Source organism: Mesoplodon densirostris, chromosome 3, assembly GCF_025265405.1.
Source record: "Mesoplodon densirostris isolate mMesDen1 chromosome 3, mMesDen1 primary haplotype, whole genome shotgun sequence".
NCBI classification, from domain to species: domain Eukaryota; kingdom Metazoa; phylum Chordata; class Mammalia; order Artiodactyla; family Ziphiidae; genus Mesoplodon; species Mesoplodon densirostris.
The window spans coordinates 105,011,516-105,038,507 of NC_082663.1; the positions used below are offsets into that span (position 1 = coordinate 105,011,516).

The 26,992-nt window shown below is 38.2% G+C and overlaps 1 pseudogene; it reads left to right on the forward strand.

Annotated features, from left to right (window-relative positions):
- The first annotated feature begins 268 nt into the window (after positions 1–268).
- The window catches only part of LOC132486822 (regulator of nonsense transcripts 1-like), a 33,644-nt pseudogene continuing 6,920 nt past the window's right edge, over positions 269–26,992 (forward strand).

The following is a 26,992-nucleotide window of genomic DNA, read 5'->3' on the forward strand; positions in this document are numbered from 1 at the left end:
ACAAAGGAGGAGTAGTCAAGAAACAATACTGCAGCATGGGGCATGGTCCTAGGTCCTCCTCAAGAAATATACATAACAATAACTTTGAGTTCTTCTGTAAGAACTAAGGCCCCCACCCAGGTGGCGGATGGTAACTTCAGGCTGAGCACAAGATTCCTGGAACACCACCCTCTTGCCTCACCACCAACCAATCAGAAGAAAGTCTGCACACAGTGGAAGATAATGACTCTCACCCCCTTCCCCAAATGATTCTCCTTTAAAAACTTTCATGGTCAAGCTGAATCTTCAGAGTTGCTTTCTGGACATGAGTCTGCCTTCTCCCAAGGTTACTGGGCTCCTGAATAAAGAAACCTTTCCTTTCCAACCAACACTTGTCCTTCGAGTACTGGCTTTTAAGCAGCAAGCAGCTGAACCTGAGTTTGGTAACAGTACAACTTATACAACCGAAAGCAGATGTGAAGAATCTAAAGAGGAACCTGAGGCACCTTGGGACATCAGGAATAACAAACAGGGCCTTCAGCAAAAGAGAGTAAGAGGTCAACATTCAATTATGGATACAACGTAAACCCATCCTAAAATGTCTTACTTCCATGTTAGACAACTACTAGGTAATCTGGTATTGTAGACCTGGAACTCAGATGACAGCCTTCTTAGGTTCAGATCAAGCACCCTGATGTAGACCTGCAGGAAATGCAGGCACTTCCATGACACAGACAAGAGTCTATCTGAGATCCAAGCCAAGTACAAATATATTCTTAGATCATGAAAGCACAGAGAGTGCCTCCTAGTGAAGATTAATCTAGCCCTCAAGAAGCCCTTGGCCATGAGAAGTACTGGGGGTCAGGCTTGACTTCCTGGACTGCCCTGGCTGCAGTCTCCTTGAGGAAGGGCAGTAATGTACAATGGATAAGACCCCAGATTCCAAGGCCAAGATACCTGGATTTGAATTCTGTATCTGCCCCTTGTGGGCTGTATGACCTTGGGCAACTTACTTAACTTCCTATGCTTCATTTCTTTCATGTGTAAAATGGTCACAAGTATACTACTTCAAAGGTTGATTGTGGGGATTAAGTAAATTAGTACCTGTATATAATCCCTCATCCAAAATTCTCAAACCAAACAGCTGAAAACCTAAAGCACTGACAAACTTACTTGGCGGCAAAACTTGATCTAAACTGAAATTAGGCTATGTATAATCCTTATTTATTCTACGGAGTGCTAATATTTCTTTTTCTGCTATAAAGATATGAAAATATTAGATTACAGAGAGCTACCTCAGACTTAGTTTGGGTATAAATTTATATTTGGTATACAGACCTTTCTAAAATAGAAAAATACAAAATTGAACACAAGGATTACAGGTAAGGCTTATGGACATAGAACAGTAATTAGCAATTAGCAATCTATTGAAGTGTCAGTTTTGAAAAGTCTGTCCTGTGACTAGGTGTTCTGCAAATTAAAAGGGAGAGCAGTGACTCTATCTACTGCACAGACTTAAACTTCAAACTACAGAATCATAGGATAATAGAGCTAGAAGCAGCCTGAGTGATGATTTATTCCAGTCACACATTTGTAGATCTGAAAAACAGAAATTGCACTTCCAGCCACAAAGGAGTAACAGGGACCAGATTCACCCTCCCACCTGAAATAACCAAAAAATACATAAAACAATAGTTTTCACAGGACATTAGTCAATGAAAAACAGTGATCCCTCAGAGATGGGAAACAAACAAGAGAACCCCTATGACTGCCATAGCTTATTGCCTTGGGAGAGTTTCTAGGCTGTGTTGCAAGAAGGGGAAACCCAAGCAAAGCCCAGCAGAATTCCTGAGTTGTGGATATGAAGCTGCGAGACCAGACAGACCAAGGCAGCTAAAGTCTGCAAACCAGAGTACCAGAGAGAAGAGAACTTTGGAGATCAACAGAGGGTACCCTGGAGTATTCAACTAGTACTATCCATACATGCATATGAAGAAACTGTCCAAGGCTTGAGAAAGGAACACCCAAAAAGAGTAAGAGGGAACAGTACTCAGCACTCACAAAGGACTGGGAACGGTGCCAGTTCCCAAGAGCCAGAGTGGAAAAAAGAATGAAGATTTATGGGGCACTGGGTAGAGTATACAGCAGGGTCTTTTTTCAATACTGGGGAATAATTAATCCTAGACTAAGCATTGCTCTGGTCCTGCCTAAAATACCTTAAAAGCAAGACCCAAAAGGCTGAAGCTGTTTCCAAGCAGCTTAAATGAGTCCCAGAACAAAGTTCAAGAATATCAACTGGAATATGAAATATCCCGCCACAACAAAATAAAAATCACAAAGTCTGGCATCCAATACAAAATTATCAGGTATATAAAGAATCAGGAAAATATGACCCATAATAGGAAAAAGAAATCAATCAAAAGTGACATACTTTTCCCTATTCCTCCCACTATGTATAACTAAAACTCTGGACATTATGTAAAAAACAAACATAAGAAGACTCTGAAAAAGGCAGAGAGAAGAAAGTAGATCAGCTAGGGAACTAAGAACCCAAGAAACAATATGGTGGTGAGTTCCTTGGGTTTTCTTTTTGCCTCACACATCCCAGATTTGGTGCTGAACAAGCGCACAAGCCAAATATACCAATATCTGCAGACAGAAAAATCCTCAGCAAAAGCCTCTTCTTTCTAGCCAAAGAACCATGAGAGGGGCAGCATAACAAGACAGAAAACTTGAGACAACAACCTCTCCACTCCAGCCAGACATTAAAAAATAAGAACCGCAGCCCCACACCATCCGCAACAGCTAAGGGCTAGTGGGGAGCCCGAGTTTCCACCCTATGAGTCCCTAATGGGACACCACAACACCCCTACTGGGGTCATGTCAGAGAAGACCAAGGAGGGAGCCAGGTCTTTTCATCCCCACTAACTAGTAACAAGTCTCCCCTCCCCATGATGTCACCAGAGACCAGGTGGGAAAATAAAACTCCTACCCCTACCCTAATGAAGCTGTGTTGCCCCTCACCCTGCCCTAGTGATGTGAAAGAAAGCTATATAAAATGGAAAGTTTAAATAAGATCCAGAGTCTAATAACATAATACAAAAACATCCAGGTTTCAATTGAAAATCACTCATCACACCGAGACCCAGGAAAATCCAAACACAGTGAAAAATGTCAGTCAACAGATGCCAACATTGAGGTAACAGAGATGTCAAAATTTTCTGGCAAAAATTTTAAACAGCCCTGATAAAATGCTTTGTCTAAGAGCAATTAAGAACATGCTTAAAACAAAGGAAAAAAACAGAAAGCCTCAGGAAAAAAAAATAGAAAGTTCCAGCAAGAAGAACCAAATAGAAATTTAGAGCTGAAATATACAATAATGTAAATAAAAGCTCAGTAAATGGGCTCAGCAGCAAAATGGAGTGGACTTAGAAAAGAACCTTGTGAACTGGAAGACAGAACAACTGAAATTATCCACTCTGAGCCACAGAGAGAAAATAGACTGAAAAGTAAAAGAGAGCCTCAGTGACTGTGTCACTGAGTCCCAGAAGGAGAGGAGAAAGAGGGCAAGACTGAAAAAGTGCTCAAAAAAGAAAAAATAAAACAAAATAATGGCTGAAAACTTATGAAATCTGGCAAAACACATGAACACACAGATTCAAGGAGCAGAGTGAACTCCAAACAAGATAAAACCAAACATCATAATTAAACTTCTGAAAAATAGAGACAAAAATTCTTGAAAGAAACCAGAGAAAAATAACATATATAAGGGACAACTATTTGACGACAGCAGGTTTCTCATCATAAACCACTGGAGCCAGAAGGAAGTGGCATGGTATTTTTCAAGTGCTGAAAGAAAATACCTGTCAACCTAGAATCCTATACCCAGTAAAATATTCCACAAGAAAGAAAATAAAATAAAAGCATTCAGGTGAAGAAAAACTAGGATAATTTGTCACCAACAGACGTACCCTAAAAGAATGACTTAAAGAAATTCACTAAACAAAAAGAAACAATAAAAGACAGAAGCCTGGAACATCAGAAAGGAAGAAAGAACACAGTAAGCAAAAATATGGATAAATACAAGAGATTTTGCTTCTCCTCCTGAGTTTTCTAAAGTGTGTTTCATGGCTAAAGCAAAAATCATAACATTGTCTGATGTGGTTCTAAATATACAGAGAGGAAATATTTAAGACAATTATATTCTAAATGGGGGAAAGGAGAGTGGCATAAAGGGAGGTAAGATTTCTATACTTCACCCCAAATGATAAAATATCAGTACTGGTAGACTGCAATAAGATATAGATAGAGTTATAGATGGATATCTATCTATGAGACCACCAAAATAGCCAAAGAGATGCACTCAAAAACATAAATAACTCCAAAAAAAAAATTCTTAGAAATGTTCCTATAACCCACAAAAAGGCAGGAAAAAGAAAAAAGAGAAATGAAACAGAACAAATAAAAAACAAAATATAAATGGCAGACTGAAGCCCTAACACATCAATAATTACATTAAATTTAAATACGTTAATTAAGAGATTGGCAGAGTAGATTGTTTTTAAAAATCACCCAACTATATGCTGTCTATAAGAAAATCACTACAAATGTAGTGACATAGGCTGTAAGTAAAAAGATAAAAAAATATATAACATTAGTAAAAACAAAGCAAGAAAGGATATATTAAGATTAAATAAAGTACACTTCAGAGCAAAAAACAACAAAAATCACCAGCCCCAATTAGGAACATTATATAATGATGAAAGGGTCTATAGACCAAGATGACATAGCAATCTTAAATGTGTATGCACCAAGCAACAGAGCTACAAAACATATAAAGCAAAACTGATAAAACAGAAAGGGGAAATAGACAAATCCACACTGACTATTTCAACATTACTCTCCCAACAATTGACAGAGCAGCTACACAGAACACCAGCAAGAATACAAATTCAACAACACCAACCAAAAGGATCAAATCAACATCTTTATAGAGCAGTACACCTCACAAAAGCAGATTACATATGCTTTCCAAATATCCATGGAATATATATACCAAGATAGACCATATCCTGGTCCACAAATATAAAAGAACTGAAATTGTGCAGCGAGTATTCTCCAACCACCAAAGAATAAAACTAGAAATCAATAACACAAAATAATTTTTAAATCTTCAAACATTTAGAAACTAAACAACACACTTCTAAATAATTCATGGGTCAAATAGGAAAACTAAAGGGAAATTTTAAAAATCTGAAAATGGGTAAATTATACTTTTTTCTTATCATTTAAATCTTTGTAGCAGATAATTGTTTAAACAAAAATGGAAATAATGTAGTGGGGTTTATAACATATGTAAAAGTAAATTAGACATAAACCACAGCAAGACCTTTTTTGATCCATCTCCTAGAGTAGTGAAAATAAAAATAAAAATAAACAAATTAAAAGCTTTTGCACAGCAAAGAAAACACTAAACAAAACAAAAAGACAACCCTCTAAATGGGAGAAAATACTTGTAAACAAAGCAACCAAGGGATTAATACACAAAATATATAAACAGCTCATGCAGCTCGATATCAAAAAAACAAACAACCCAATCAAAAAATGGGCAGACCTAAATTGACATTTCTCCAAAGAAGAGAAATACATACAGATGGCCAAAAATTACATGAAAAGATGGCCAAAAAGCACATGAAAAGATGCTCAACATCACTAATCATTAGAGAAATGTGAATCAAAACTACAGTGAGCTATTACCTCACACCAGCCAGAATGGACACCATCAAAAAGTCTACAAACAATAAATGCTGGAGAGGGTGTGGAGAAAAGGGAACCCTCCTACACTGTTGGTGGGAATGTAAATTGGTAGAGCCACTATGGAGAACAGTATGGAGGTTCCTTAAAAACCTAAAAATAGAACTATCATATGACCCACCAATCCCACTCCTGGGCATATACCCAGAGAAAACCGTAATTCAAAAAGATACATGCACCCCAATGTTCACTGCAACACTATATACAATAGGCAAGATATGGAAGCAACCTAAATTTCCATCAACAGAGGAGTGGATAAAGAAAATGTGGTACATATATACAATGGAGTATTACTCAGCCATAAAAAAGAACAAAATAATGACATTTGCAGCAACATGGATAGACCTAGAGATTGTCATACTAGGTGAGGTAAGTCAGACACAGAAAGACTATCATATGACATCACTTATATGTGGAATCTAAAAAAAAATTGGTACTAATGAACTTATTTACAAAACAGAAGTAGAGTCACAGATGTAGAAAACAAACTTACAGTTACCAGGGGATGGGGAGGGAAGGAATAAATTGGGACACTGGGACTGACATATACACTCTACTATATATGAAACAGATAACTAATAAGAACTTGCTGTATACCACAGGGAACTCTACTCAATGAGAAAAGAAACTGAAAATGAGTCTATGTATATATATATATGTATAACTGATTCACTTTGCTGTACAACTGAAAGTAACACAACACTGTAAATTGACTACACTCCAATAAAAATGTTAAAAAAAAGAAAACCTAAAAAAACAAAAATAAAAAATAAGGAACAAGGAATGTAAAAAAAAAAAAAAAGACATGTCCAAAATAGGCAAGTCTGTAGAGACAGAAAATAGATAGTAGATTAGTGGTTGCCTAGGGCCAGAGGGCATGGGGGGACTGGGAGGTAATAACTAAAGGTTACAGGGTTTCTTTTTAGCAGAATGGAAATGTTCCAAAATTGACCGTGGCAATAGCTGTACAACTTTGTGAATATACAGAAACCTATTGGATTGTACACTTAAAGTGGTGGAATCTAATGTTATGTGAACTATATCTCACTAAAGCTGTTTCAAACCAACCACCCAAAAAAAAAAAAAAGTAAACTACATGACAAAAATAGCACAAAGGTTGGGACAAGAGCAATCAAAGTGTGCTACTGCGTACAAGTGATATATACACCAATACAGATGAATCTCAAAATAATTGTGCTGAATAAAAAAAAGTCAGACCAAAAAAAGAGTACATATTCTATGACTCCATTTATATAAACCTTTAGAAAATATAAACTAATGTGTAGAGTCAGAAAGCGGATTAGTGGTTTCTTGAGGACGGAAGAGAGCACAAGGAGGAAGCAGGGGAGATTACAAAGAAACTTACGGAAATGGTGGACATGCTTATTACTGTAATTGCCGCAGTAGTGTCACAGGTGTACGCATATGTCAAAGCTTACAAACTAAAATGCTTTACATTTGTGCAGTTTCTGTATGTCAATTCTGCAATAAAGATGTTTTAAGACTATAAAAATGAAATACAGAAATCACCTGAGGTCACATAATTTTATACTTTTATATGTATTTGCTTACTCACTTGTTTTTCTGAGCAATTACAGCTTTTGTTGACTTTAAAATATTTCTGTATTTGCTTGCAGAGATATTTGTTTTTATACTTCCCTATAATTAGATTATAATCTCTGTGGCTCCTCTAAGTATGTGCAAAGGCTCTAGACATGGAAAATGGGCAAAGCCAAGACAGAGCGTAAACAAACTAAATGCCGCCAGGGATCAACTTCAGCTGCACATTCTTTGGCTGTTATTTTTAGTAAGTGAAATTAATGTGAATATTGAAGTGTCTCTGTCTGTGAATGAGGATCTCCAATGTGGATGTGAAACTTTCATCCAGTGCCAAATACCAAAGTGGGAACTGGCTTCCCAAAGTTGTTTTTACTTGTAAGATTTCAAGTAGATATATTTCCATGGTTGTTAAATATCAGCTTCTGGGCATCCTGCCATAATTTTAAGACAGCTGAGAAAAGTGATTCTTAAAGTGTGTGGTCCACAGCCTATTGGAAATTTTCAAAGGGCTTCCAGTTGATTCATAAATGCATCAAAAGGACAAATCATAGGACACTGTCGGCACTTAAGTGTTTTTCTCAATTGCAGGTTTAGATCTATGTTACAAGTGACAAAAGTCAACATTCTCTGCTCCTATAGCATTAATTTAACAAAAACTCAAACTGGATATTAAGAGGCTGATTAATTATGAGTAGGCACTTCTGCATTTTTTCCTCAAAGTGTTCTGCAAACCAACTGTGTACCAGAACCATCTGGGAAAGTTGTAAAAAATTCAAGTGCACACTCCTGCCTCCCACCCAAATCTACTGGACTGGATACATTAGAGATGAGAGCAGGAATCTTCATGCTTGACAAACATCCTAATGATTCTTACATATAACAAGATTTGAATGCTACAGTTTTCCCCATTTGGATCTAGCCCCACTTGAGTAGCACAATATATTTCATGACATTTAGAACACACTACCACCTTGTTTTACTGCAGACTGCTTTGTTGGTAACAACTTATCTTATTCTTCTGCTTATCTCTGTGTTGAACTGAGCTACAAGCAGAACTATAAGGTCAAATTCAAAGATGACCGAGAAAACCCAGAGACTTCCGAGAAGTGGTATGAAGGATAAATGAGGAAGCTTCTGGGTGTGTGTGTTGTCTGTTTTGAGGAACAAAAATATTACTTTTAAATGTTGATAACAAAATTCACTTCTAGTGAACAAAATAATTATTGAAGGCATCACAGTGGAAAAAAATGTAGTGATCATAAGCCTGAAACCCCTAATCTGTCACTGGAAACAATTGTTCTTATAATGTAATGTTTGTTTATGTGATAAATTTAATAACAATTCTAACAGAACAAATTTTCTGTCAGAAAAGTTGCACAGGAAAGTTTTCAAAGATTACTGAGGTTTTATGGACCTAAAACTGTGAGGACTAAAGGGCCAGGGAGGTGGAAATGACCAACATCAAGGAATGTGGCTGCACCTGGCCAACCTTCTAGAAATAATTTCAATTTTCATACTCAAAGTTTCTCATTCATAAGAAATTAAATTAGCACTGTAATAATCTAATAGGTATTTATAGCTGTAGGTTAATAACTGTAGGTTAAATACAAATGTTGGGCTCCCTGGTCTACTAAACCAAGAGATGGTGTAGACGCTACAAATAGACAAAGGCCATGTTTAAAAAACAGCTGAATCAAAAAACACTGTTGTAATGGAGCACATCTTCAGCACAAGGAGAAAGTGGATAGGGCCACAGTGTGTCCTTTCAGTGTCAGAGTGGATTACACTTCCAACACCCCTTTATCTGCTGACTCACCAACATACCACAGCCAGTTAGGGGAGAAGAGCTGGTGAGTCTGAAGGGAATAATCCTGGTTTGGGGAGCTTGGACTATATATCCAGCTTGGGTCTCAATCTGTGAGACTCCAATACTAGCTACTTCTTTGGTGTTAACAAGTAAGCCACAAGTGGCCCCTGCCTTATTGAGTTATGTCTGCCAGGAAAGACAAGCCAAGCCTTGGTAGGAGAGTAAAGCCTAGGCTGTGAGTTAATAACGAGGGGTTGTTTCTCTGTGATACTAAGTGCTTCACATCCATTTTGTAAATCATAAGAGGAAGCTTAGAGACACTGGGAAGCCAAGTAAAACAAAATGTATTTACTATGATTTAAAGAAGTCATAGAAAGAAGCCACACAGTAGATATGGGAAGGTCACACAAACAGAAATTGCTGGTATATGAGCCTCCTACAGTAGTCCAGACTCTTATTATTCTGTACACTATGTGCCCCCTCCTCATCTCTAGAAGATTTGGGGAGTTCACATGAAAAGATGTCACATTCACGGGAAGTCTTCACCACCATCCCTTTCCAGGTCAAAATTTATGTCTACCCCAAATTCAGCTACTTTCCTGAAGCCATACTTCCTCCACACAATCAGAAGAATTACTCTCTGCCTCTGCTTTATTCGTAATAGACTTTTGACCTCTTTTATAGCACATACACATTTCATGGTTAAGGTTTTGCCTGTCTGTCCCCTTTGATTAAGCCCCTAAAGATAAGGTTCATGTCTGATGATCATTCCACCATCCACAGCACAAAGCACATTATCTTGCACAGAACTGCCATTTTATAATGTCTAGTCAATTGAGTTTAAGAGTTATAAAAATGATCACAGAATTTTCAGAGTAAATACAGATAGCCAGATAAAATAATGCATATTTTGTCTGATTTTTAAAATTCATAGAAATATCCACAGAAGTAGATATTAGATTTACCCAATTTCAGCATGGATCTACCTGGATTGGAAGTTCAGCTAATGCCGACTACACAGTGCTGTTGCTATATTTAAATGTATCTGAAATTCATGATTCAAGAGCATCATCCTCTTCACCCTGAGCGTTTGGAATATACTATATATTACTTTATAACTATATACAGAGACCATAATGTCTTTTTACAATCACTGTCTTCTTTTTGCAATTCTTCCATTTTGACTCATAGCTAGGAAGTGTTTGATGGAATAATTTGTTTAGATAAACAGTCTTAATTGATGCTTAATCTCCAAATGATCAGAGATCTATTCAAAGGCCTACCGTTCTACCACATTTTAGTGATAGGAATGCATAATTAAACCTCTGTCCCTAAACAGATACATTAAGAAAATAGAAATAGATACAAATATTTTGAAAACTTGATAAAAATCAATTTATATAGGGAAACACTTACATAATACCATTAATACCATTATTGTAATCAGCTTTAAGATAGTGAAATCTTTTGATCCCTTCCTTCAAAATCAGCTAAATACATAAACTTAGTTAAATTCAAATTGGTTTTCATTCTACAGCAACCTATGTCTTAAATATATACATATGTGTGTAAAGTATACCTGCCCTGTAAATAATTTACCTCCGGGGAAGTTCTACTTATTATTTTCCTCTAATGTAAAGATCAGCTAGACAATTTAGAGGTCAATAGTGAGCATTTGGTAATTCAGGAATGATTAAGAGTATCTTCAGCTATCATTTCAAAAACTGCAAACTGCTAGGATCTAGGGAGCAATTTTATTGGCCATTAAAATGTTCTTAAGCTGTAGAAAAACATATAATGCCTTTACTGATGAGCAGAGCTATTAGTGGTCAGCTTAATTTTAAACAAATTTAAATATATTAATTTTCCTAATAAATATTTAATTGTGTATGCTGACGACAGTAAAGTAATTCTGCAGACTGGAGTTATCTTAAGGTAATCAAAGCCTCAGGAGGACAGAGGAATTGTGACTGTGGCTACTTCTTATAACCTGGGGTTGCAATTTATTTTTCATAACACAAAAAGCCTGTTTTCCTCCTAAGCAAGGCACGTGGTAAATTCAACAATTCCAGTTCAATTCCACAAACATTTATTAAGCACGTTCTACAAGAGGAGTCAGCATCACACAAAGGTTAACGGTGTGACCTCGGGAGCTACTTGGGTTGAATCCTCACTTTACCACGTCACACCTGGGTGCCTGTTAAAGTTACTGAACAGCTCTGTGCCTCAGTTTCCTCATCTGCAAAATGGGGATGATAATAACAGTATCTACTCAAAGGATAAAATAAGTTTAACCAAAATGATGTGCATGAAGTTCTTTAAAAATTCCTGATGTAGGAAGTGCCTAATAAACTGTATTAGTCTGGATTCTCAAGAGAAAAAAAACTATAGATATAGATATCCATTTAGATATATATAGGGAGAGAGGGAGAGAGAGAGCAGTGGAGATTTATTATGAAGGCTCATGTGATTACGGAAGCTAAGAAGTTCCATGATCTGCCATCTGCAAGCTGGGAACCTAAGAAAGCCAATGGTGTGATTCAGTACAAGGCTGAGGCCTGAGAACCAGGGGAGCCAATGGTATAAACCACAGTCCAAGGGCAGGATAAGATGAGATATCTAGTTCAAGCAGTGAGGCAGGAAAAAAGGGGTAGATTCCTCCTTCCTCCACCTTTTGATCTATTCAGGCCCTCAATGGATTGGATGATACCCACACACTTTGGAAAGGGCCATCTACTTTACTAAATCCACCAATTCAAATGCTAATCTCATCCAGAAACACCTTCCCAGACACACCCAGAAATAATGTTTAATCTGGGCACCCCATGCCTTATTCAAGTTGACACAAAACTAATCATCACATCAGTGTCAGCTGTTGAGGCGTACAAGGCACTATGTTTGGTGCTGGGATAAGGCATGAATACAACACAGTCTCCTCTCATAAAACAAGGCAGTTCTGCAAAGCTCCAGCTAACAGTCATCATTCTGGCCTTCTCCGTAATTCCAACTGGGAGCATTCTGAGGTGGAATACTAAGAGGAAACCATGAGAGACCTTCATTTCATACTTCCAACATACCTCATTGGCATACTGATAGAGTTACTAAAAAATAGGGAGAGTTTGGTCTTGAGAAAAGAGCTAATGTGAATGAAAGCCCGAGGAGAAATAACTTTCCTTCTGTTGGTGTCCACCAGCCCTCCAGAGAAAGATACTCCCTGGGAATTGCTTTGTCTGACCTGTTGTTGTTTTAATTGGTTTTCACATATTGTTGGTCTCTCTTACCAGAAAACATGAATTCTTTTCTGGTCCCTTTCCACTTGAGATAAAATTTAAATTTATAAGGTCAAATTAAAAGATCAATACACATTTCCAGACCAGCATATCCTCTTATTTTAAAAAGCCTCTTTTTAAGAATTGAGTGGCTTGGCTGAGTGGACCCCTACCGTTTTTAAGAGTCTATCTGGATTTGAAATGACCCTGGAGGGCCACAGCAGGTAGACGGGGAACATCCAGCATTACTTGGGAATTTTTGGAAATTCTTTTTCCCTCTATATCTCAATAACCTTTGTTCTCTTGGCGAGAGAAATCCAAATGTAGTTGGCTTGCACAAACAAAAGAAATTTCTTGGCTCCCATTAAAGCCAAGAACAAAAACATCCTGAGGTAAATTGAATTCAGGGGCAGCTGGACCAGAATTCAGTAAGTATCATTACAGTTCCATCTTGCATGTGTGATGTCTCCTATCAGCCCAAGAGGCCCATCCTGCTGGCTGTGTAACTGTTGCAGGAAGACAGCATGCACATCTCTCTAGCTGCACCATCTCCCTTCTCTTGGGCTGTACTCCCAGCCCTGAACTAATCTCTGTGTCCAGGGGGCTGGAGTACAAGTCATCTGCCCACCCTGAGAGCTGCACTAGCGTGTAGCAGATAAAAGCCAAAGTCTGGCAACACATTACCCAGGTTTGGATCTCAGTTCCACCACTTAACAGGTGAGTGACATTAGACAAATTGTTCAGCCAACCTGTGCCTCGGTTTTCTCATCCAGAGAATGGAGCCGATTAAGTGTCCCTATCATCATTTTGTTGTGCAAATAGCTAAATTAATACATGTAACAAATGCGTAAGAATAGAAGGCATTTAGAACAGTGCCTGATATCTAGTAACCACTCAGCAAGCATCAGCAGTGCTGCCAAGTGGCAGGAAGAGAAGAAGGAGCAGGAATCAGCTACTGATGTCACTACCAGAGCATATGGAGTAGAGGAAGAACAGTCTTAAAAGGATAGGGAGGGTGGGAGGGAGACGCAAGAGGGAGGAGATATGGGTACATATGTATGGCTGATTCACTTTGTTATAAAGCAGAAACTAACATCATTGTAAAGCAATTACACTCTAATAAAAGATGTTAAAAAAAAAAGGAACTGGTTCAAGGCAAAACAAACAAATAATCCCCCCAGACTGGAAGGTATTTGTCTCTAGTCCCTCCATCAAGCTGTTAGCCTCTGCTGTTCCCCAATAGACTCCCACATAGTTTGGGTGCTGGAAGATACCATCTAGACTTCAGTGAGTAAATCCTCGTGCATGTCCTGCCTTGGTGTTATAAATACAAATATGTTGCTTCTGTGCTTTTGAAAAACATAGAACTTGGTAAAGGTATGGTTTAAGGCTCCTCCAAGTAATTTTCAATTTGTAAATTTCCTCGCTATAAATACGACTCCAGAAATGATGCTAACCATGATTGTGTGGCAGGGTGGGGAAAAAAACTACGTTAGATACCTCTTTTAAAAAATAATGTTACTCACTAAAAACCTTTTTCCGACAGAAAATGGACTGCACGTTAGTTGTGCATGCAGAGAGAAAGGAGGTGGAAGACACAAGGAAGCAAGAAAGGAAAGAGAGAACCAAAATAAACCCTCTCCTGTGTCGAGCGTTGAAAATGTGGCACTAACAAAGACTTCCCATTTCACATAGAATAAGCGCTGGCAGAGGCAGCATGCAGGGCTGTGGGTGTACTCAGCTGTGCAGTGCTGATTATAGAAGATGAAAGGGCTTGGCAATTTATTTCATCTCACACTGAAGCACTGCTGACAACTGAAAGTGAGGACAGAAGGATTCATTTGTTCAACTTCTGTTTTAAAAAGCAGACTTCAAATGATACCACAGAGAAAAAAAAAGGAAATGCTGTGGTGTAATAAAATGTCTTCTTTTTAAAAACACACTAACTGCAGCATTTGTATTTTGTAGATGGGTTTGGAAGGCAAAGGGGTTGGCTTTTTGTGTGTGTGTGTGGTTCTTATCAATTCCAGGGAACAAAATGTACATACACAGAATCAACTACTAATCAGATAGGGCAAGTTAACCTAATTTGACCAAAACACTCATGTCTATTCACCCCTGAATCCAAAGATGGGTCAGAATAAAAAAAAAAAAATTTAACCCTGTAGCATTTAGAAAATTGAAAATGAAATGATTTTATGCAGGATCTTTATGTTAAAATTGAATAAATATATACTACATGATAGAGAACATATCTTAAATTTCATAATGTTGGTCTTTTAAAATTGTTTGCAGATCTAGATTTTCTTCATTTACCTATATTATTTTGTTTGCTTGAAACTTTGGAAGAAAGGTTCAACTTCCTTTTAAATAACATGTGGTATTACTTTTCATCAACATATTAGTGTTTGACAGGGAGAAATATTTTTCAGTTCAAAGACTCATATAAATTATTATGAAATCTAATCCACCTAGCAAAGTGGTCTTATCCCAAAAGATTTATAAAGATGGGTAATATCCCATACTGGTAGCACATTAGTTATTTATGATTAATACACAAGAACAGATCCAAATGTTAATGGCAAAAATAAATACATTCTGACTATAATCATTAATACTAAACTAAAACATCAGTAACAAGAGCACATCATTCTTACGCAATTTCTTTCTTAAGCAATTTAGTTAAATGATTGATTTTTTTCTTTGTAACTTATATTAGAAATTTCCACTGTGTTTTCAATGTAGGGTTGTTTTCTAATTCCAAGAAATCATCAAAGCAATAGAAATGGAAAGGATTATGGCTAAAATAAAATTCACTAGCTTCCTTAGCCTCTTAAAACAATTATATTAAAGAGTTACTTTTTTCAACAAATATTTTTGGAGCACTCGCTGTATGCCAGGCACCGTTTTGGGGACTAGGAATAATAGTGTTTACCAAAAGCTCTATCTGTTATGGAGGGCAAATGTGTGAGGCTATGCAAGCTTACACTGCCCTTCTCCAGAGGCACCATTCACAGAGACCACAATGCAACAAGGCCACCTGAACTGTGCAATGCACAGCCTGCTTCTACTCTAATACACAGAGGGAGACAGAAGATGTACAAGTAAACTAACGCATAATTTAGATCAGAACTACAAGTTAGATAAGAAAAACATGCTGATTGTGTGTAGGAAGAAGAGCCATATATGGGGATTTCAGGGAAGGTCTCATCAAAATCAGACAAAGACATTACAAAAAAAGAAAATTTCAGGCCAATATCTCTGATGAATATAGATGCAAAAATCCTCAACAAGATATTAGCAAACCAAATTCAATAATACATAAAAAGGATCACACACCATGATCAAGTTGGATTTATTCCAGGGATGCAAGGATGGTTCAATATTCACTAATCTATCAATGTGATACACCACATTAACAAAATGAAGGACTAAAATCACATGATCATCTCAACAGACACAGAGGTCATTTGACAAAATTCAACTTCCATTCATGATAAAAACTCTCAACAAAGTTGTTATGAACAGAACATATCTCAACACAATAAAGGCTATTTATGAAAAAGCAACAGCTAACATCATACTCAATGGCGAAAAGCTAAAAGCTTTTTCTCTAAGATCAGGAACAAAGCAAGAATGCCCATTCTCACCATTTCTATTTAACATAGTATTGGAAGTCCTAGCTGTGACAGTCAGACAAGAAAAAAAACAAAAGGCATCTAAATTGGAAGAGAAGAAGTAAAACTGTCACTATTTGCAGATGACATGATACTGTAGGTAGAAAACCCTAAACATGCCACAAAAAAACTGTTAGTACTAATAAAGTAATAGTACTTTACTGAATAAATAAATATTATTAAATATAAATTTATAAATTTATTATTAAATAAATAATTTTTATACTTAATTTTTAATTTATTAAATTTTATAAACTTATTATCAAATAAATTAATAAGTTAAATAAAGTACTAGTACTGGATTCAGTAAATTTGAAAGATACAAGATTAATATACAGAAATATGGTGCATTTCCATACACTAATAATGAACTATCAGAAAGAGAAATCACAAAAAAGTTCTCATTTATAATCACACCAAAAAGGAATAAATTTAGCCAAAGAAGTGAAAGACATATACTCTGACAACTCTAGGACACTGATGAAGGAAACTGAAGACAATACAAATATATGGAAAAATATCCTATGTTCACCGATTGGAAGGATTAATATTGTTAAAATGTTCATAGTGCCCAAAGCAATCTACAGATTTAATGCAATTTCTATCAAAATAGCCAAGACATTTTTCACAGAACTAGAACAAATGATCCTAAAATTTGTATGGAACCACAAAAATCCTAAATAGCCAGAGAAATTTTGAGAAAAAAAGAACAAAGCCAGAGGTATTATGCTTCCTGACTTCAGATTATACTATGAAGCTACGGTAAGCAAAATAGTATGGTCCTGGCACAAAAACAGACACATAAACCAATGGAACAGAATAGAGAGCCCAGAAATAAACCCATGTACATACAGTAAATAATCTATGACAAAGGAAGCAAGAAAGTACAATGGGGAAAAGACAGTCTCTTTATTAAGTGGTATTGGGAAAACTGGACAGTTACATGTAAAAGAATGAACTTAGAAATTTTCTCGTACCATATACAAAAAAACAAATTCGAAATGGATTAAAGACCTAAATGTAAGAGCTGAAACCACAAAAATCCTAGAAGAAAACATAGGCAGTACGCTCTTTGACAAAGGTCTTAGCAATATCTTTTTGGATCTGTCCCCTCAGGCAAGGGAAACAAAAGCAAAAATAAATTTTGTTGCATACCTATTATGTTCTAGTTCATGGACCAAACTCTGCATTCCCAGGAAACCCTGTAATGACTAGCAGTTACTTTTCACCAAGATCTTGACTGCAGGCATCCCCTAGCCAAAATTCATATATATATATCCTGGCTCCTCCCCTACCTCTTCAGAGCAGTTCCTCAGAGCCATCTGAGAGGCTGTCTCCTGGGCCACAGTCCTCAGTAACACCCTGAAAAAACTCAACTCACAGCTCATATGTTGTGCGTTTTTTTTTTCAGTCAACATGAAGGACATCTAAGACAAGAATGTAAACTGGTGGGAATGTAAACTGGTGCAGCCACTACAGAAAATGGTATGGATGTTCCTCAAAAAACTAAAAATAGAGTTGCTATGCGATCATCACTAATTATTAGAGAAATGCGAATCAAAACTACAATGAGGTACCACCTCACACTGGTCAGAATGGCCATAATTAAAAAGTCTACAAATAACCAATGCTGGAGAGGGTATGAAAGAATTTGAAAAAGAATAGATACATGTATATGTATAACTGAATCATTTGCTGTACACCTGAAACTAACAACATTGTTAATCAACTATTCCCCAATATAAAATTTAAAAAATTTTTTAAATGCTGGAGAGGTGTGGAAAAAAGGGAATCATCCCATCTTTCCTTGCCCTGGGTACCCCTCTCATTTCTCCATATGACTTACCTCTATTAAATGACTGTTTCAACTCTTCACTTTACCTACATGTTCAGAGTTCTCTCAGACTCCAGTTTCAGTGCCCTAGCTGCCTAGGCTAGAAGCTCAGGGAGGGAAGCAGTGTGCCTATGGTCACGCAGTGAGTTAAGGGCAGAGCCAGGATTTGAACTCTGGTCTCTCATGCTCCATGACTATATTCTTTCACTGGCTTCAGTGGCCCCCTCCAGCTCCAAGGCACTACTATGTCATCCACTCTCCTTACATTTTATTCTAGGTCATTAAAGTCTACAAAGGCAGTCAGCTACAAGACGGACATATTTTGCTCCAGGCTTGTCACCGACTTAGCCTAAATTAAGGAGATTGGAAGCATGGCTGAGCTGGTGGCTTGTGGCTCTGAGCTCCCTTCCATGGCACATCCTTGAATCAGAAGTCATTGACATCGTCAGAATGGCCATCATTAAAAAGTCTACAAATAACAAATGCTGGAGAGGGTGTGGAGAAAAGGGAACCCTCCTACACTGTTGGTGGGAATGTAAGTCAGAGCAGCTGCTATGGAAAACAGCATGGAGGTTCCTCAAAAAACTAAAACTAGAGTCGCCATATGATCCAGCAATCCCACTCCTGGGCATATACCCAGACAATACTATAATTAAAAAAGACACATGCGGGCCTCCCTGGTGGCGCAGTGGTTAAGAGTCCGCCTGCCGATGCAGGGGATACGGGTTCGTGCCCCGGTCTGGGAGGATCCCATATGCCGCGGAGCGGCTGGGCCCGTGAGCCATGGCCGCTGGGCCTGCGCATCCGGAGCCTGTGCTCCGCAACGGGAGAGGCCACAACAGTGAGAGGCCCACATACCGCAAAAAGAAAAAAAAAAGAAAAGAAAAAAAAAAAAAGACACATGCACCCCAATGTTCATAGCAGCACTATTTACAATAGCTAGGACATGGAAACAAGCTAAATGTCCACTGACAGATGAAAGGATAAAGATGTGGTACATATATACAATGGAATACTACACAGCCATAGAAAAGAATGAAATAATGCCATTTGCAGCAACATGGACAGACCTAGGGATTATCATACTAAGTGAAGGAAGTCAGAAAGAGAAAGACAAATACCATATGATATCATTTATACGTGAAATCTAAAATATGACACAAACAAACTTCTCTATAAAATGGAAACAGACTCACAGACATAGAGAACAAACATGATTGTCAAGGGGGAGGAAAGTGGGAGAGGGTTGGATTGGGAGTTTGGGATTACCAGATGCAAACTGGTACATATAGAAGGGATAAACAGCAAGGTCCTACTGTATAGCACAGGGAAATATATTCAATATCCTCTGATAAACCACAATGGAAAAGAACGTACGTATATGTATAACTGAATCACTTTGCTGTACAGCAGAAATTAACACAACATTGTAAATCAACTATACTTCAGTAAAGTTTTTTAAAAAGTAATCACTGAGTTTCTTGTACATACCAGGATAATAATGGTGAAAATACATCCAGGTTCCTGCTTCTATTCCCAACTCCCAGAAGCCTTCCCTTTTTTGTCAGAGTCTCTTCTCTAACCTGCAAGGAGAAGCAACCAGGTAATTCCTCACTGCTTTCCCCTAGGTCTTTGGCTCTGTAAGGCAGGAACTCAGGAGATGGTGCTGGCTGAGTTTCCATGATCTCTGTACTTAGTTTGGGCTCCATGTTGGTCACCATCAAGGCACTATTGTCTTTCAATCTGGACCCCAATGTGGTAAAGCAAGTGTTTCTAGACAAGGCTCTTGAATGTCCATCCTACTGGCTGGGTGCCACCGACTAGATGGTGGACGTGCATGTTACAAGCATGACATGGGGTGAAGACAAGGTTCATGGCCAAAAAAGATTGGTCTACAAAGAAGGATGGGGCTTCTGGATAGCAGTGTAATGGACAAAGGCTTTGGAGGGGAAAAAAGGGTGCTTTCTGGAAGCCCATGTTGATGATCCATGGTAGTGTGTCATCCAACAGAAGGCAGGAAGAGAAAATGCAGTTTCGGTGCCCTGGCTGCCTAGGCTAGAAGCTCAGAAAGGGAAGCAGTGTGCCTGTGGTCATGCCGTGAGTAGTAATTTCATTCGTGGGAGTGGTTCATTTTACCTGGCAATTTTTTCCAACCCAAAATGTGAAGGAATCTGGGTTTACATCTTAGGCCCCTAGTTATGAGTCATCCATGGACTGATTCATTCATTCAAAAAACACTTCATGAAAGTAAATAGGCACTCATGATGTACTGTGATAATTGCTACATAAGAGAATTTCAAGAGCCTGTGGGAACCCCATGGAGGGGTACACAGCCCTGGTTTGGAAAGTTTTCTGGAGGAAATGAAGAAGAAACTGAGCTCTGAAGGAGAACAGGACCTTAACTAGAGGACGAGATGGGGAGTTGTGCTGCATGTGTCTCTAATGGAAAAGATAGAGAAAACAAGGCATATTGGGGGAAGCTGTAAGAAGTCAGTGTGGCTGGAGCATACACTTCGACATGGGAGAGGGGACAGTTGTGGTTAAGGATGTGAACAGGGAATTTCTCGGGCACTGAAATGGTTTGTGGAGGAACACGACACACTCGGAGTACTGCTTGAGAAAGCTCATCCTTTGGGGGCTGCGTGGAGAAGGGATGGGGGGGTCAGAGCCTGCACTTGACAACCATGCCCCAGAAAGGTGCAGTCTCCTCCTCCTCACATCCTAGTGAACTCTCTTAATGCTTGATGGAGAGCTGGACAGACAGACATGAAAGAATGCAAGGTGTACAGGCAGACGGAGGGTCTTCTGTAGCCCACTTAAAAAACCCAGCCCAGGCCACATTGCCAGGGGTAAGTAGACTGGCTGAAATTACTTGTTAAAATCTTCCCTGACAGGGATTTTGATACTTTTGTACTCTAGAAGTAGAGACATCAGACAAAGGAATAAGCAGTCCCAGCCCCCGTGCACATCCAGCTGAAATTCGCTGTTGCCAACTTACTCTATTCCCAGGACACAGCCCAACCAAGCACCACCAAACACCAGCAGAACAAGGGAAGTATTGAGGATTCAGTAAGTATGGAGTTCTGTGCTCACTCTGTTCCCATGTAGTGACTGACCTATGGACACTGGGTAGTCAGAGAGTGACTTTTTGTAACAATTCATGAAGACAGGTTCTTATTCCCATTTTACAAAATAAAAGGTACAGAGAGGTTCAGTACCTAGCCCAGGGCCACATAGCTAAGCCATACCCTGGAACAGGGTATCCTCTGCTATACATACCTAGGCTAGTGCTCGGTGAAACAAGAAAAAGTATCAATAGATGAGGAAGTGTGCTCAGTGGCTAAAAATTCTTTGATGCCACTGGACTAGGGATTCTCACCAAGGAAACAACCTGTCTTTCAACTCAACCAGCCCTTCTGAAACAGCAATATCAAGAGTCATTTTTCTTACTGTCAAGTTTTAGCATTCAGATAAGTTCCAATGCAGGGTCTAATCACTCTGGAGACTTCTGCTGTCTGTTAAGTAAAGTGTCCACAGGCCACAGTCTCTCAGTTCCTAGCTATGATGGAACAGAGCCCTAGGAATATACAGCTGTTTCCTAAAACCCAGCTTGTTCCTAAACCAGTGAGCACAACTGGCTTAGATACTGAAGAGAGCCTGTGTAAACCTCAGCAGACATGGAGGTGCCTGGTGCTGGGAGCCATGGAATATAGTGTAGCATTCATATCCAAAGACATCAGCTACTGAAGGTAGGATCCATGGGAGATGGGGAGTTACAACCAGCTGACTCAGAACCCAGCAGTCTAACTGTGCTGTCCAACAGTGTAGCCAGTAACCACACAAGGCAGTTTAAATATTGTACATACCTATTGGGATATGATTCACATACCGTACAATGTACCTTTTGACGTGTGTAATTCTGTGGCATATTCATAGAGTGGTGCCACCATCCCACTATCTAATGGTGGAACACTTCCATGACTCCAAAAAGAAATCTCGTACCCATGAGCAGTCACTCTTCATTCTTCCCTCACCCCCGGTCGCTAGCAAACAAGAATGACTGTGAATCTCTGTGAATCTGCCTATTCTGGATATTCATATAAATGGAATCATACACTATGTGGTCTTCGGGGACTGACTTCTATCACTTAGCACAATGTTTTCAAGATTCATCCACGCGGTAGCATGTATCAGTACTTCATTCCTTTTTATGACTGAATAATGTTCCACTGTACAGCTATCCCACTTTTTGTTTATTTGCGCATCCACTGAGAGACACTGGGTTGTCTCCCCTTTTTAGCTGTTATTAATAATGCTGTTATGATCATTATTGTACAACTTTTTATGTAAACTTATGTTTTCAATTCTCTTCGGCATATACGTAAGAGTATTGTAGGGTCGTAGAGTAACTCCATGTTTAAGTTTTGAGGAACTACTGAGCTGTTTTCCATACAGCCCATGCACACTGGAGTCCATGTGCCACAACTAGAGAGAGAAAACCCGCATGCCACAACTAGAGAGAAGCCCAAGCACTGCAACTAGAAGGAAGCCCAAGCGCCTCAACGAAGAGACTGTGTACTGTAGAAAGATCCTGCATGCCTCAACAAAGACCCTGTGTGCCACAACTAAGACCCAACGCAGTCAAAAAAAATAATAATAATAAGATACCTAAGAGTAAATTTAACCAAGGCAGTGAAAGATGCATATGCTTAAAACTGTAACACACTGATGAAGAATACTGAAGATGATTCACATAAATGTAAAGATATCCCATGTTCATCAATTGGAAGTATTAATATTGTTAAAATGTCCACACTACCCAAAGCAATCTACAGATTTAATGTAATCTCTATCAAAATACTCATGACATTTTCCACAGAACTAGAAAAAATAATCCTAAAATTTGTATGGAACCACAAAAACCCCAAATGGCCAAAGCAATCTTGAGTAAAAAGAACAAAGCTTGAGGTATTATGCTCCCTGACTTCAGACAATACTACAAAGCTACAGCAATCAAAAGAGCATTGTACTGGCACAAAAAAAGACATATAGACCAATGGAAAAACATAAAGAGACCAGAAATAAACCCATGCACGTATGGTCAATTAATCTACGATGAAGGAGGCAAGAATATACAACGGGGAAAAGACAGTCTCTTTAATAAGTGGTGTTCGGAAAACTGGACAACTACATGTAAAATAATAAAATTGGGCTTCCCTGGTGGCACAGTGGTTGAGAGTCCGCCTGCCGATGCAGGGGATGCGGGTTCGTGCCCTGGTCTGGGAGGATCCCACATGCCGCGGAGCGGCTGGGCCCGTGAGCCATGGCTGCTGAGCCTGCGTGTCCGGAGCCTGTGCTCCGCAACGGGAGAGGCCACAACAGTGAGAGGCCCGCGTACTGCAAAAAAAATAATAATAAAATAAAATAAAATAATAAAATTAAAACATTTTTTCAAACCATATACAAAAGTAAACTCAAAATGGACTAAAGACCTAAATGTATAAAACTCCTAGAAGAAAGCATAGGCAGTACACTCTTTGGCATAGGTCTTAGCTATATACTTTTGGATCTATCTCCTCAGGCAAGGGAAACAAAAGCAAAAATAAATAAATGGGACCTAATCAAACTTAAGAGCTTTTGCACAGTGAAGAAAACCATCAACAAAAGGAAAATACAACCTACTGAATAGGAGAAAATATTTGTAAATGATATATGTAATAAGGGACTAATAATCAAAATAGAGAAAGAACTCATACAACTCAATATCAAAAAAAAAATCCAATTAAAAATGGGGAGGAGACCTGAACAGACATTTTTCCAAAGAAGACATATAGATAATATATAAAAATATCAAATGACTATGCTGTACACCTGAAGCTAAAATAATGTCAACTATACTTTGATTTAAAAACAAAAAGAAAAGGAAAGAAAGAACCAGTCTTGTGAAGATCTGAGGAAGAAAGTTCTAAGTACCCTAGCACAGGAATGAGTCTGTCAGTCACTGGGGTCAGAGGGAAGGCCTGAGCAACTGGAGTGATGAGCAAAGGGGGAGAGAGGCAGAAGCAAGGTCAGGGTACCAAAAGAGGCCACTCTTCAGAAGGCCTGATAAGCCAAGTAGTTTGAATCTTTTTTAGGGACAAACAGAAACCTCTGGAGAGCTCTTTCCATTCAGGAGAGTAATGTTAGAGTTCTCATAGCACAAGAATAGCTCAGCACTGAGGCTCCTGGTCCCATTTTGGCTGCCATTAGAGCATCAGATGATGGGATATTGAGGTAAGAAGAGTAAGTACTGAGATAAATTATAATTAAATGGTAATTATAGTACTGAGGTTCTAATTGGAAAGTCATAATAATCCAAACCCTATAGAAGCAAAACTCAAGCTGGGGCACTATAGATTTATCTGGATGAGCAATTATTTTTCAAAGACATTTGGATACTAAAGTATACATTTTTGCTCTGCCATAATGAATGGCATTTAACCAAAACTGAAGATGGAACAGAAGAGACTGTTTACAAGAGGTGGTCCAGGCACCAGGAGGTTCTGATAAACAGAACACCCTTTACTTAGGTTACATATAGCTTAATATAGAGTATAATATTGAGTGTAATATTGGGTATTCTATACTCAATATTGTTTATACTCAATAATACTCTAATACTGAATATAGCTTAATTATATACAGTTTAATATTGAGCTATATATACCAGACCATATAAAAAATGTGATCACTTTTCTATAGAAGCTAATATTTAATATTGAGAAGACCAAAGATATCCTACGGTAGGTAAAGCACATAAAACTATACATCTACTCTTACAGTAAGTAGCTAATAAATGTTTAAATGAATAAATGAATGCTTAGATTTCAATCATTTGTCATTCAATAAAAATATGCTATTTAATTGAGATCTGATATACAAGTTAGTTTGAATAACATCTCAATTTTTTTATTTATTTATGTTTACTTTTGACTGCGTTGGGTCTTTGTTGCTGTGTGTGGGGGCTACTCTTTGTCGCAGTGTGCAGGCTTCTCATTGCAGTGGCTTCTCGTTGCGGAGCACGGGCTCTAGGTGCGTGGGCTTCAGTAGTTATGGCATGCAAGCTTCAGTAGTTGTGGCTCAGGGGCTCTAGAGCACACGCTCAGTAGTTGTGGCACATGGGCTTAGTTGCTCCGTGGCATGTGGGATCTTCCCGGAACAGGGCTTGAAACTGTGGCCCCTGCACTGGCAGGCAGATTCTTAACCACTGCACCACCAGGGAAGCCCCTACATCTCAATTTTTATGACAGAATTTAAGTCTATCTGATATAAGGGATGCATGGTATTTTATCATATTTTATTGATAAAGAAAAAATTATAAAAATGAGGCTTTAACATTAGCAATTCCATTCTAATATACTGGGAATTACCATAGGTACAGTCAATTTGGGGCATAAATTTTATTTCCATAAAGACAACTTGGGGGGAGTAAAAGTGTTTTGATAAAAGCTATCATAAAGTACACTTTTCTTAAATTAGCATTCACAAAAGAGTTAAATCACAGGAAAATGCTTTAAAAAAATCTAAAGATAGACCTTGTGGATAACCAAAAACATTAAAAATAGATAACTGACCTAAGCACATGATAATATCAATCAACTAGGATGGCAATTGGGCAATATACCTGGTTATTTTTCATACAGTGCCTTCTCTTTTCTTTTCATGAGGTATAAATTACAATCAGTGAAATACACATCTTAAGAATATAGTCCAATGGGTTTTAACATATGTGTACACCCTATAAACAGCACCCATACTACAGAAACTTCCTTCTAGGCCTTTCCCAATCAATCTCTTCACCTTCTGCTTGAGGCAATCATCACCATAGCTTAGTATTACCAGTTTTAAAAATTCATTGATAATCAAACACCTATAGTCCTCCGCTCTACCAGCTGAGCTACAAAAATAAACTCAAAATGGATTAAAGACCTAAATGTAAGGTCAGACACTATCAAACTCTTAGAGGAAAACATAGGCAGAACACTCTATGACATAAATCACAACAAGATCCTTTTTGACCCACCTCCTAGAGAAATGGAAGTAAAAACAAAAATAAACAAGTGGGACCTAATGAAACTTAAAAGCTTTTGCACAGCAAAGGAAACCATAAACAAGACCAAAAGACAACCCTCAGAATGGGAGAAAATATTTGCAAATGAAGCAACTGACAAAGGATTAATCTCCAAAATTTACAAGCAGCTCAATAACATAAAAACAAATAACCCAATCCAAAAATGGGCAGAAGACATAAATAGACATTTCTCCAAAGAAGATATACAGATTGCCAACGAACACATGAAAGAATGCTCAACATCATTAATCATTAGAGAAATGCAAATCAAAACTACAATGAGATATCATCTCACACCAGTCAGAATGGCCATCATCAAAAAATCTAGAAACAATAAATGCTGGAGAGGGTGTGGAGAAAAGGGAACACTCTTGCACTGCTGGTGGGAATGTAAATTGATACAGCCACTATGGAGAACGGTATGGAGGTTCCTTAAAAAACTCAAAATAGAACTACCATACGACCCAGCAATCCCACTACTGGGCATATACCCTGAGAAGACCATAATTCAAAAAAGTCATGTGCCAAAATGTTCATTGCAGCTCTATTGACAATAGCCAGGACATGGAAGCAACCTAAGTGTCCATCAACAGATGAATGGATAAAGAAGATGTGGCACACATATACAATGGAATATTACTCAGCCATAAAAAGAAACGAAATTGAGTTATTTGTAGTGAGGTGGATGGACCTAGAGTCTGTCATACACAGTGAAGTAAGTCAGAAACAGAAAAACAAATACTGTATGCTAACACATATATATGGAATCTAAGGGAAAAAAATTAAAAAGGTCATGAAGATCCTAGGGGTAAGACGGGAATAAAGACACAGACCTACTAGAGCATGAACTTGAGGATATGGGGAGGGGGAAGGGTAAGCTGTGACAATGTGTGAGAGTGGCATGGACATATATACACTAACAAACGTAAAATAGATAGCTAG